Here is a 13,078-nt window from a genome sequence, read left to right on the forward strand (position 1 = left end):
GGAGGGAAATATAATTTCTAGTATTTGGAAGCTGTCCACGATCCCATGGTTCTCTGTATAATTCATATGATTCTAAATATAAAACTACATTGAAAGTATTCTAATGCTTCAGGAAATTGAAAGTAATTTTAAAAACCTTTCTCCTTTCTAATTGCAGAAGTCTCAGAAGTTTTTATTTTGAGAATTGACACTTTACCTTCCAGTGGTAAGTTCTGGGTGCTCAGTTCTTAGTGGGTACCAGAAGGAAGTGGGCAGATTAAAATAAAATATTGCTTATGGCTATTGAGGTTATCATGGTAGAGCACAAAGAAACGAGGCAAAGCTGGATTAGCAGGCGTGTGTTCGAAGCTCTGCCCTGCTGGGGGTGGGGGTGAGGAGATGAGAAGCAGGTGATGTTTCAAAGCCCCATCTGGCCCTAAGAGCCTTTGATTCCCCAGGCAAATATCCAACAAGCTGTCCAGGCCACCTTTCACAGAACTTCAGAGTAACACCAGAAAGTGGGGATTCCAGGAGAGGCTTCAGGGCCATGATGAGGTTATGGAACTGTTCTCTTAGAGAAGATTTGGAAATACTTCAGAGCCATCACCTGGTGGGAAGCTTGGCATAAACAGCAACTCATAGATATGGAGATGGCTGCTCAGGCACTACGATATTCAGAGTGGTCCTGGGCTGGCTTATTATAAAGAAGACCTGTCCTTGTTTTCCCAAAGGATGGCTAGAAAAAGCAAGGGAATAAAGGAGTTAATGAATGTGGAATTAATAAAGCATTTTTTCCTGGAGGCAGAGAAATGGAACGGTTGACTACTGAAAGCCAGTTTTCAGAATCTGTGCCATGTCAGATCAGGAATAATAATTGAAATAGTCATTGGAGCAATGTCTGAGGGATGCAGAAACCTGGTGTCACAGGAAGCATTGCCTCAGACTCTGTCTTCCTCTTTATTAGGCCTTGAAGAGGAAGGAGAGGAAGGACAGCAGGGTTACCTCACCAGTCCAGCTCCAGCACCCCCTCACCCCCTTCCCAGGTACCTGTCTGACTGCAGCAGGAGATTCTAGCACAGAGGGTGCCAGCAAGCAGGGGTGCCCAGAGGGTTTCTCATTTGAAAGGTGTTTACTGTTAGGGGAGAGTGGGAGGAGAGAAGGGACAGGCACGGGTGGGCAGAGCATAGGTACTAGGAATCTGCAAACCACCGACAAGAAGAAAGTGAAAGTAAAGACCTGAGGGTTTGCTGTAAGCTGCATTAGCAGGAGGAGCACTGGGCCTGTGGGAGTGGACACGTGTGTCTCCTTCCAGGGGCTTCTGCCACAGCCTCAGCCCCAGACATCTCAAGGCTCAGTATGTGTGTCTGTCTGCCAGTGCACCCCAGGGGGGCCTCACAGTGAGGCTTCCTCTGCCTGGGTTCCTCTTGGCATGGGCTTCAGTTTTCCCCTCAACCCTGCAGCCTACCAGAAGACACAAGCCAAAGCTGGTAGGGACCTCCACTCTGGGTACTGTCCCTGCCCATCCCCTCTGGCAGTCGCTTTCCTAATTGAAGGGTACTGGTGAAGTGCTCAGGATGTTCTTGGTGGGCGTATTTCCTCCAGGTGGGGGTGGCATAAAAACCACAGCCTTTTAGAAGCCTCTGTTTCTTTCCTTGACTGGCACTTTAAAAGGTGTGTGCTCTACTACCCTTATCAGTAGGAGAGGGAGGCTCTGTGATCCTCCTTTATTCTCCCATCTTTCCACCGGGGTCTAATACATTTAACAAGCCTATGAAAAGGCTGCCTACCTCATGCCATTTTCTGACTGTTATTCAAAGTGAAGGACATCTGAAAAAAGATATTACATTACCCACAGCCTGGGGCGGAGGGGGGAGGGAATAATTTAGTACAAGGAATTAGGAGGCATTTCTTCTCTTTTGACAGGCTGAAAGGCTTCCTAGGTGAGGAGAGATTTCCATCGCTGGTTGAAGGAAGGGAAAAGGCTGAGTGGGAGGTGCAAGGGCTGCTAATCTGAAAATTACCGGAATTTCCTCAATTTCCAGTCTTTAGAAAATGCCTGCTGCACAAGGAGAGGGTGGTGAGAATCCAGTGAGATAATCCTCATGGAAGGGTTTGGAGAACCTTAGAATACTTCCCCGGAGTGAGGGGCAATGACAATTCGAGTCCACGATTAGAAAAAAAAAAAAAAAATGGCCCTTATCACTAGAAGAATTCACAAAGAGGCTGGGTGAGCCTGTGCCAGGGTGATGAGTGGGAGAACCCACTCTGGGTGGGGGATGGACCAGCTGGCCCCTAAGGCCTGTCTCCCAACTTCCATGTGCCCTTGTCACAGGGACCCTGATAAAAGCTCCCACTGTGCCTGGGTTTCTGTTGTGCTCCGAGGAGGGAAGAAACAATGAGCTCAGCTTGGCCAGAGGACAGGGCTCATTTTGCTCTGTCACTTGCAGAGGCCTCTCCCCAAGCAGCAAACTACCAGGCAGGAGCAGCCACATTGTCTGTGTGGCCCAGTACAAAATGAAAATGCAACTCCCTGTTCAAAGAGCATTACGAATTTCAAGTTGGCAACAGAAGAGCAGTAAAATACAAGCACCTCATGAAGCCTGCCCTGTCACGAGGACCATGAAGGAGGAAATGAGGAATGGGAAGGAGCCAGGCCCGTGGAGGTGGTCCATGTCCCCTCATTGCCCCTCCTGCCAAGGCACTGCACAGGATACTCTTAGAGAGGAGGAGATGAGAGTAGCAAACTGTAGGGTGTGGAAGCTTAGCCCGCCAAGGCATCCCAGAATTGTGCCCTGAAGTCCAGGAGACCAGGCATCCACCGACCATCCCCTGGTGATTAAGGGCTGCCCCTGCAGTGGGTGGAAAAGGCTCCCGTGGCACCAGAGAAGCCACAAGGCCCAAAGCTGAAAGGCTCAAGGTGTGGGAAAGATGATGCCCGGGGCGAGCGTGAGTCCCATGGAGCAGGAGCCACCTGCCACAGGACAGCTGAGCACTGAGCCAAGGGAACATGGCCAGGGGCACCTAAGACCTCTGCACAGGGGCCACCAGACTTCCTGAGGAACCAACCTCCCAGGGCAGCATGGGGTGGGACCGCAAGGTCTGTGGACAAAATAACATTTGCACTGCTCTGTGAATTAACGTGACCTTCCTTGCCTCAATGACTGCAGTTGTCCATTATTTGAGCTGCCCCCTTTCCCACCCACTGTGCAGTCACACCACGGAACCAAAGCCAGGTTGCACAGGAAAGCAGGACAAAGGGGTCGGATCAGTCAGCTAGTGTTTGCAGAATGTGTCTACTGGGTGGACTGGAAAGGGGGCTGGGGATGGGACACAAGCTCTGCCACCATTACAGTCACATGTTGACATGTGCAGATGGCATCACAGAGATTAACTGTGGCGGTGCTGAAGTGCTTCGCGGCAAGGGTTAATCCCTAGGGGCTGCCTAGAGAGGGAGGCGCAAAGCTCAGGGAAGAGTTCAGAGCACATTTCACTGCTGGCAGAAGGATGCTGGAGACTTGCGCTGCCTCCATCCTCAGTCACCCGGGCAGCAGCTCGCCTCCAGGCTCCACCTGGCTGCCCGCCTGACACTGCCCTGGATCCAGCAGGCCAGCTCAGATCCCCTTGCCAAGTCCTTCCCTCCCCAAGGTCCTCTTTCTTGCCCACATTTCCTGGAAACCACTTTCTAGGCCCTTGTTGACTCCCACATTGTTCTGGGAAATGGGTCGGCAGGTTGTCCAGGCCAGAACCCCTGAACCTTCGAGCGGAGAAGCAAGTTGATCATTGTTATTAATCAATTTTCGACGGGGAAGGATCCAGGCATAGGAAACAGGAATCTTAGGGCAATACCCCAGCTCAGCTCCTTTCTAGCCAGATAGGTCACATTTCCTCAGTTTCCACATCTTGGGACAATAATCAGCTGCCGTGAGATCAAATGAAATCACACCTGAGAATGGAATTGTCTAACCAATGGAGTTTTATGTAAACATAACATTTAATAACCACCGTTTGCTGCTGTTGTGCCTTCTCCTACGCTCTCCCGTGGCACACACAGTGGGCTTTGTTATGTGGAACTTGTTATCTTGGCAAGCTCCCATTGGTCTGGAGTCTAAACTGGACACTCAGACAGGCCGGTTGTGGGTTGTCTCAGGCCCACAGGGGCACTTGATCCTGCTTCAGAGCCAGGAATGCACAGATCCAGCTCTTCGGAGCTCCGAGGCCTTGGGCAAACTCCTTGATTTTCTGTCGCCTCTTGTGACTCATCTTATGACTCATCTGACAAAGGAGGTTATTATGCCTGCCCTGTCTGCCTGCTGGGTTCCCAGAAGGGTCATGTTAGATGTGAATGGTTCTACACAGGGGCACGCTAGGTGGTCAAGTGCTGCGGAGATGCAGGGGGTAATGATTGGGGGAAAAAGCTTTCTACCTTGATTCCACAGCACACATCCTTTCATCAGGCCTAATGTGGACCGGGAGGCAGAGACAAGATCCGGAAACATTTTCTGGAACATCTGACCGTCAGTGCACAAAATAAATACTCACCCTCTTCCTAGGCAGGAGTACGTTAGTCCTTACCATTATAGTGGTGGTTATCATGGGCCAGAACAAAGAAAAGGGGAGGGGATAGAGTGGAATTTGAGTCCCAGGAAAGGAAGAAGAAAGTGTCAAGAAGTCTTGGGAGGACTGGCAGAAACCCGAAGGGAGGAGCCAGACAGCAGGGGATTGGGGAGGTGGCCAGATGAAGGAGATGGCGTGTTTGTTCCTGCACCACCCAAGAAGCTCCTAGAGGGAAGGAGGGAAAGCTGAGAAAGCGTAAAGCAAGGGCTAGCAGTCTTTCCCAAGCCTGAGGCCACTGACGCCCTGGCACATGCAGGCTTGTATGAATGGGCAGCAGAGAGACAAAGGAAGGAGGGAAGACATAGGTTGCCTGGAAGGAGCCGAAGAACCGTGGTGGTGGTCTGAAATGGTATATAATTGTGTGAAGGGACAAGGACGGCAGTGACCCTGTGGTCTCTTTGGGAGCAGGAGCTTCCTGCACAGGCATCACCAATAATTGGGAGTGAAAAGGAGCCTGGACTTTATTCTTTTATTCTTCCTTCTCCCCTTCCTTTCAGTCAATATGTACTGAGTACTTACTGCATGCTAGGCACTGTGCCAGGTGCTGGGCATTCGGCAGGGAGCAAAACAGACAAGGTCTCCTGGAGCGTGTATTCTATAAATGGACCTAGGCTGTTCAAACTCATGTTGTTCAAGAGTCAACTGTGTATACCGCTGATTCATTTGTAGTGAACTCATGGCCAAGAGCACTAACTCACACCTGAACGAAGCTTATCTAACATACACATTTTATCTGTCAGGCCTGTCACTGCTTCCTTGCACTCAGAAACACAAGACAGCAAAACAACTGAATAAAATACAGTTGACCCTCCTCCTTCACAGATTCCATTTTTGCAAATATGCCCACTCAATGAAACTTACTTGAAACACCAAAATCAATATTCATAGACTATCGGAGTCATTCGCAGAAGTGCAGAGAAGCAGCAATTTTGAGTTGCTCGAGATCTTTTTGTTTCTGCTATCATATCATAAACAAGCATCCTTTTCACGGTCTGTTTGATGCTGCAGTTTTTTTGCGTTGTTGTGTTTTTATTTGGTGAGTTCGCTATTTAAAAAGGCCCCCAAGCTTAGTGCTGAAGTGCTGTCTCGTGTTTCTGAGTGCAAGGAAGCAGTGATAGGCCTGACAGAGAAAATACGTATGTTAGATAAGCTTCGTTCAGGTGTGAGTTAGTGCTCTTGGCCGTGAGTTCACTACAAATGAATCAGCGGTATACACAGTTGACTCTTGAACAACACGAGTTTGAACAGCCTAGGTCCATTTATATGCAAACTTTTTTCAATAAAAGTCACACCAAGTGTGCCTGCCTCTCCTGCTGCCCCTTCCACCTCCACCTCTTCCACCACTGAGGCAGCAAGACCAACCCCTCCTCTTCCTCCTCCTCCTCAGCCTACTCAAGGTGAAGACAAGGATGAAGCCTTTTATGATGATCACTGCTACTTAATGAATAGTAAATACGTTTTCTCTTCCTTATGATCTTCTTAATATAATAACATTTTCTTTCCTCTAGCTTACTTTACTGTAATAAGAATATAGTATATATAATACATATATATAACATATGTGAATCAACTGTTCATGTTATCAGTAAGGCTTCCAACTAACAGTGGGCGATTAGTAATTTAAGTTTTGGGGAGTCAAAAATTCTACATGGATTTTGACATGCACAGTGGGGGTTAGTACCCCTAACTCCCTCATTGTTCAAGGGTCAGCTGTATTAACTAAGGTGTCTTTAAGCAGAAACACACATAAAACAAGGTTATATATTGCTTGAAGGATGGAAATGTTGTAGCCAGTGGCTTGCAAAAACCTAACCTCCATTTCCCCAGTAGTTCAGTACTCACTAGCTCAGTGTTCCTGGTGACTTTATAAAGCACAGCTATGCCTAATAATGAGGAAGGACAGTAATTTTATTTATAAGTCTGATAAAGAAGATCAAATGGGGATAGATTAGAGTATGATTGGAAGGGGGCTGGTGATCCAGGAGGCTCTTTGGGGAGGTGACAATTGAGCTAAGACTGGGATGACAAGAAGCAGGCAGCCATGTGAGGACCTTTGCAGAGAATTCCAGGAGATGGGAACAGCAGGGGCACCAGCCCTGGGGTGGGAAAGCTATGGTGGGCATGGCCAGGGCAGATTGAGAACCCGGCTGGACAGTGGAGCAACTGGGAGAGGAAAGCATCACACAAGAGGAGGCAGAGAGTTGGGCGCAGTGGCTCACGCCTGTGATCCTAGCACGTTGGGAGGCCAAGGCAGGCGGATCACCTGAGGCCAGGAGTTTGAGACCAGCCTGGCCAACACAGTGAAACCCCGTCTCTACTAAAAAAAAAATAGATAGATAGATAGATAGATAGATAGATAGATAGATAGATAGATAGATAGACATAGACATAGACATAGACATAGATATAGATATAGATATATACACACACACACACAAATCAGCCGGGCATGATGATGCATGTCTGTAATCCCAGCTACTCGGGAGGCTGAGGCAGGAGAATCGCTTGAACCTGGGAGGCAGAGGTTGCAGTGAGCTGAGATGGCGCCACTGCACTCCAGCCTGGGCAACAGAGTGAGACTCCCTCTCAAAAGAATAAAAATAAATAAATAGGAGGCTGAGAGAAGGCCCCTGGGGGCCACATGAGGACTGTGGCTTTGATTCTTAGTCCCATGAAAGCCACTGGAAAGTTTTCAGCAGAACAACGAAACTGATCTATGGTGTTCACAGATGCCCAGCTGCTGTGTGAGGAATGAGCCAGAGAGACCAGGCTGGAAGTGGAGGTCCCGTTGGGAGGTGACTGCACTATCCAGGCTTGAGACGGCATAGCCTCCATCAAGACTGTGGCACTGCAGACAGATTCAGGTCTATTCTGGAGGAAGAGTTAAGCTTGATTTGCTGATGAATTAAATGTAGAAAGTGAAAGACAGGAATTAAGATGACTCCTGGGTTTTGAGCTGAAATAGCGGGATGGATTGTGTTGCCATTTGCTGAGATGGGGATGACTAGGGCAGGACAATTATGAGCATGTTAAGTTTCAGACACTTGCTAAATATCTAAGGACATGTGAGTGATTGAATACATGAATCAAGCTCGGGGTGTATCGGAATTGGAGAGAGAAATTGAGAAGCGATTAAACTGGATGAGGTCCCTGAGGGTTGGTGGGCAGTTGGGAACCTCTGCAGGATTCAGACAGAAGTGGGTTGTGGCAAGAGAGGCTGAGTGTGCAGACAGGGTCCACACAGGTGGGAGTACAGGCTGAGAGGCAGCTGATGTTTCTGGTTGTGAGAGTGGTGAAAGGGGATCTGAGAAATATGGAATCTCAGGGCTTGGAAACCGAGGAGGCACCCCCTGCAGCCCTGTTCTGTAGACGCTGGCAGGAACCCAGCCTCCCTGTGAGTGAGTAACAGGATCTACCATCCAGCCTGGGGCCCATCCACAGCTCCTCCACGCCCTCATTCTGTCCCACCTGACATTAAGCACCTGAGCTGGCTTATAGCTGGCTCGTATTTCTAACCAGCTCATTTCCCTATGTAAAAGATTTTTTGCTACTGGGCTAGACATCCAGTGAGAGGAAGAAAGGCAGGGGTTGGCCTGAGCAGGACTTGGGTTAGAGAACGTGGGAATTCAGAGCCTGCTCTCCCCTTAGGTAATGGGGAAAGAGACAGAGAAGGAAGGACCAGTTGGCAGCCCAGGGCTCTGGCGGTAGCTGTGTTGTGCCCAGTGAATCGGGAAGGGATGATTCCTCTGCCTTGAAGCAGCATGGCGAGGCAGTCAGTGCACAGGTTCTGGAGCCTGACCACTTGGATTCAGATCTTAGTTCAACCGTATACTAATTGTTGTGCCTTTTCCCCTGTCTGCAGAAGAGCACCAAGCACACAGTGTGCCCATGGGGTGCCTAGAACAATGGCTGGCACATAGCAAACACTCAGTAAACAGAATCTTGAGCTGGTACTGAGCCCATTTCACATCTGCCTCTGAGTTCAACATTGACTTCCAAGCTGCAGGTCACTCCTGCACAAATAAAAGGTGGCTGCTGACTGGATTAAGGTGTGGCAACAATGTCATAGGTACAGATCTGTGCTCTGAATCAGGCACAGTAACTGTGAGGTTCATAGAGCCTATGGAATCACTGTGCTTGCTAGGATAACATCCTCGATCCCATGACACTGTGCATTTTTCACACTTTTCATGCTATCTTATGTGTTAATCTCTCTCCTAGGGCTGCCATGATGAATTGCCACAAACCTGGTGGCTTCAAACAAAAAACTTTTTCTTTCACAGATCAGGAGACCTGAAGTCCAAAATCAAAGTGTCAGCAAGGTTAGACCCTTCTGAGGGCTGTCAAGGAGAAAGCATCCAGGCCTCTCCTGGCTTCTGGTGCCTGCCAGCAATCCTTGGCTTTCCCCAGCTTGTCACATGTCACTCCAATCTCTGCCTCCATCTGCACATCACCCTTTTCTCTTGAGTCTTTCTGTGCCCTCTCTTTTTCTTCTAAGGACACCAGTCATTGGATTCAGGTCCCACCCTAAAGCCAGGATGATTCCCTCGTAGGATCCAAAATTAATTATATCTGCAATATAACTTATTTCCAAATAAGGTCACACTTTGAGGTATAAACATGAATTTTAGGGGGACACTATTCAACCCACTCTATCTTTGCAGTGGCCCACTGGAGCAAGAAAGACAAGTACTATAATTGCCTTTGTATAAGTTGGAAAGGCAGGGTCTAGAGAAGAGAAGTTAGCTGGCCTATGGTTATATAGTTAGTTGGCGGGAATAGATCCCAGATTTAAATTCCTCCTCCAGGACTGTTTCCCCACCCAAGTTTTTTGTTTTTTGTTTGTTTGGTTGGTTTTTGTGAGATGAAGTCTCTCTCTGTTGCCCAGGGTGGAGTACAGTGGCTCTATCATAGCCTACTGCTGCAGTCTTGATCTCCTGGGCTCCAGTGGTCCTCCTGCCTCAGCCTCCCAAGTAACTGGGACTATAGGTGTGAACCACAGTGCCCAGCCCTCACCCAAGTTTTACACACATACATACACCTTGTATGTATGTTATGTGCAAGGAAGACAGACAGACAGTGAGGGCAGAAAAGAGCTGCTGTCTTGTCTGTCCAGCTCTCTCCTCTCTTCTTATGGCAGATCAAGCTTTTCCAATCACATGGCTCCATGGAGGCCACCATGCTCTAGTAGGACCCTCTTCCTGGTACAGGGGCTACCTGGGGCCCAACACTTGACACCTTTGACTGCATTCAACTTGTCCAGAGATAAGTGTGTGATTCAGGTTGAGGAAAACAGAGCCAATTAGCAATTTAGACCTCAGGGCCTGACAGTGTGAGTCTCAGTTCCATCCTAATGGCAAAGCTGGGAACTCAAGCTGCTGGCGGCTACGAGGACAAGGCACTCAGAAGAGCAGACACAGGGCTTGCAGAGGGAGGCCTGGTGGACCTGGAGATCTTAGTTGCGGCCGTCCCTAAGGCCCTTTCCATGCCTTGGTTACTTGAGCCAACTTATTTCCCCTTTCCCCTCTTTTGCCTAAACAGGTTCACATTTATTTTCTGTCACTGGCAACCACAGCAGTCTGAATTATCATCTCAGTGCAAAAATAAATGTTAGCTTGTGTTGGTAATGAAGAGGTCAGTAAAAAAAAAAGAAATCAAGCTGGGCAACATTAGAAATCAAGCTGAGCATGGTGGAACGCACCTGTAGTCCCAGCTACTCAAGAGGCTGAGGCAGGAGGATTGCTTGAGCCCAGTAGGTCAGGGTTGCAGTGAGCTATGGTTGTGCCACTGCACTCCAGCCTAGGTGGCAGAGCAAGAGACCCTATCTCAAAAAAATAAAAAAAAATAAAAAATAAAGAAATCATGTTTTGTTTTCAATTTAATATTTGAGAATATTTAAGTAAACCAGTGTGTTTTAATCAGGGGGTTAACAAAAAAGTATTGATGGCTCTCTTATTCAATATAAAAGAGTAACAGTGACATATTCAAATAGTCTCTTTTTTTAATGGCTTCATCTTGTAGAAGACCAACTTCCAAAATGGTCCCCAATGACCCCCATATCTCAATACTCATATCCTTGTGTAATTCCCTTCCCTTGAGTGTGAGTTGAATCTGGTAACTTGTTCTGACAAGTAGAATATAGCAAAGGTGATGGAATATCATGTCTGTGATTAGGTCACAAGAGGTTGTAATGCAGGCTGTCTCTCTCGCTGGCTTTGATGAAGCGAGCCGCCATGTTACAGAGGCCCCCATGGCCAGGAACTGAAGGTGGCTTTCATCAACAGCCAGCCAGGAACTGAGGCCCTCGGTCCAGCAGCCTGTAAGAAACTGAATCCTGCCACCAACTGTTTAGAAGCGGATCAGTGCCCAGTTGAACCTCGACTGCAGCTGGGTGAGACTCCCAGCGAAACCATACCCAGATTCCTGACACACAGAAACTGGGACATAATACATGCATGTGGTTTGAAGCCACTAAATGTTGGGGTAATCTGTTACAAAGCAATAGATACTGAATTCAACTCTGGTAATAAAAGTCCCATTATATAAAAAGCAGACAGAATTTTTAAAAAACCAACAGAATAAACAAACAGAAGTGAAGTCAAGGAGCTGTTCTGTGTACTCAAAGCACTTAAGTATGTAAATTACTTGCTTTTAAATAACTGAAATATATTTGGCATTATTCCTATCATTTATTTCCATATGGTTACCTCTGAAAAAGGAGTGGAAAGTGTTAGGTCCATTTGTGCTGAGCCCATGGATGTTTTCAGTCCCATGAGCTGCAAAGAGATGATTCTGAGAATATCTTTTCTATGGCACAATATTCAGTTCAGAGGATTCAACTTAGAAACGTTTTCTTACAAAAATACTTAAAGAACATTACATCAATACCTGTAACATGGACAACAAGGATAGAGTGAGTGACTATGAGTGTGAGTGTGTGTGTGTGTGTGCCTGTGCATAGCTTAAGGAGTGTTTTTTATACAGCTATGTTAGGAATACAAAACCTGTATTCCTACTGTAAGGGCTACTGTAGTATGAAAATTAAAACTACCAAGGGCTACTGTAATATGAAAATTAAAACTCAAACTCACCACACAATTCAGAAAAACTACGTGACTATTCACATTTTCAAATTAAAACAGGTAAATAAAGCATTGCATGTACACACATACATCCACACACACTGCAGATTTCAGTTCTGTAACATTTATAGTCGGACAAGGTAGAGAGTTACAGAGAGATAGAAGGATAGAGAAAAAGAACATGGGCCTGGAGCAGTGGCTCACACCTGTAATCCCAGCACTTCGGGAGGCTGAGGCGGATTGATCGCTTGAGGTCAGGAGTTCGAGACCACCCTGGCCAACATGGTGAAATTCCATTTCTACTAAAAATACAGAAATTAGCTGGGTGTGGTGGCACATGCCTGTAATCCCAGCTACTTGGGAGGCTGAGGCAGGAGAATCACTTGAACTCGGGAGGTGGAGGTTGCAGTGAACCGAGATCGTGCCACTGCACTCCAGCCTGGCTGACAGAATGAGACTCCATCTCAAAAAAAAAAAAACCTTTGTTTCATAGTGGTTCACTAAGGCCTTAGAACTTTTTTCTTTTCTTTTTTTTAAGCTATAGGGTGCTTTCATTTGCCAGTCTTCTTGAAGGGCTGGGGTTGGTTTATTCATTTATCCAGTGTCTACAGTGCACTGGGTGCTATCCCTGCAGCTGGGCTGAGGAGTGAAAACCAGAGCTCCTGCCCCTGAAGCGTCCTTAGAGCATACGCACACACAGCACATGCTGCAGAGCCAGACAGTAAATGGTTATGAGGCAGGGTGATGGCTGCTAGGAGAGGGATATGGACTACTGTGTTAGTCTGTTTGCGTTGCTAAAGAGAAATACCTGAGACTGGGTAATTTATAAAGAAAGGAGTTTATTTTGGCTCATGGTTCTGCAGGCTGTACAGGAAGTGTGGCGCCAGCATTTACTTTTGGTGAGGCCTCAGGGAGCCTACAATCATGGCAGAAGGCGAAGGGAAATCAGGCACGTCGCATGGTGACAGAGGACAGGAGAGAGAAGGGAGGAGGTGCCAGTTTCTTTAAACAACCAGCTCTCTTGTGAACTAATAGAATGAGACTCATTACTGTGAGGTGGGTACTAAGACATTCATGAGGAATCCACCCCCACGACCCTAACACCTCCCACCAGACCCCACCTCCAACACTGGAGACTACATTTCAACATGAGATTTGGAAGGGACAAACATCCAACCACATTAGCTACCAAAGCAGAGAGAACCAGGTCTGACCCAGGCTAGGTTGGGGAACAGGAAATTCCCTGAAAGAGCAGATACCTTAGTACAAGTTAGGGGGGCCCATGATAGCAGTCCTGGCAAGAACAGGCAGAGGCCTGAACAGACACAGACAATGTCACAGAATAGAAAGGAATGGCTCCTTGAGAGAGGCCCCAAAAAGGACTTGGCAGAGGGAAATGGCCC

This window comes from Theropithecus gelada, chromosome 1 (assembly GCF_003255815.1).
Source record: "Theropithecus gelada isolate Dixy chromosome 1, Tgel_1.0, whole genome shotgun sequence".
Classification (NCBI taxonomy): domain Eukaryota; kingdom Metazoa; phylum Chordata; class Mammalia; order Primates; family Cercopithecidae; genus Theropithecus; species Theropithecus gelada.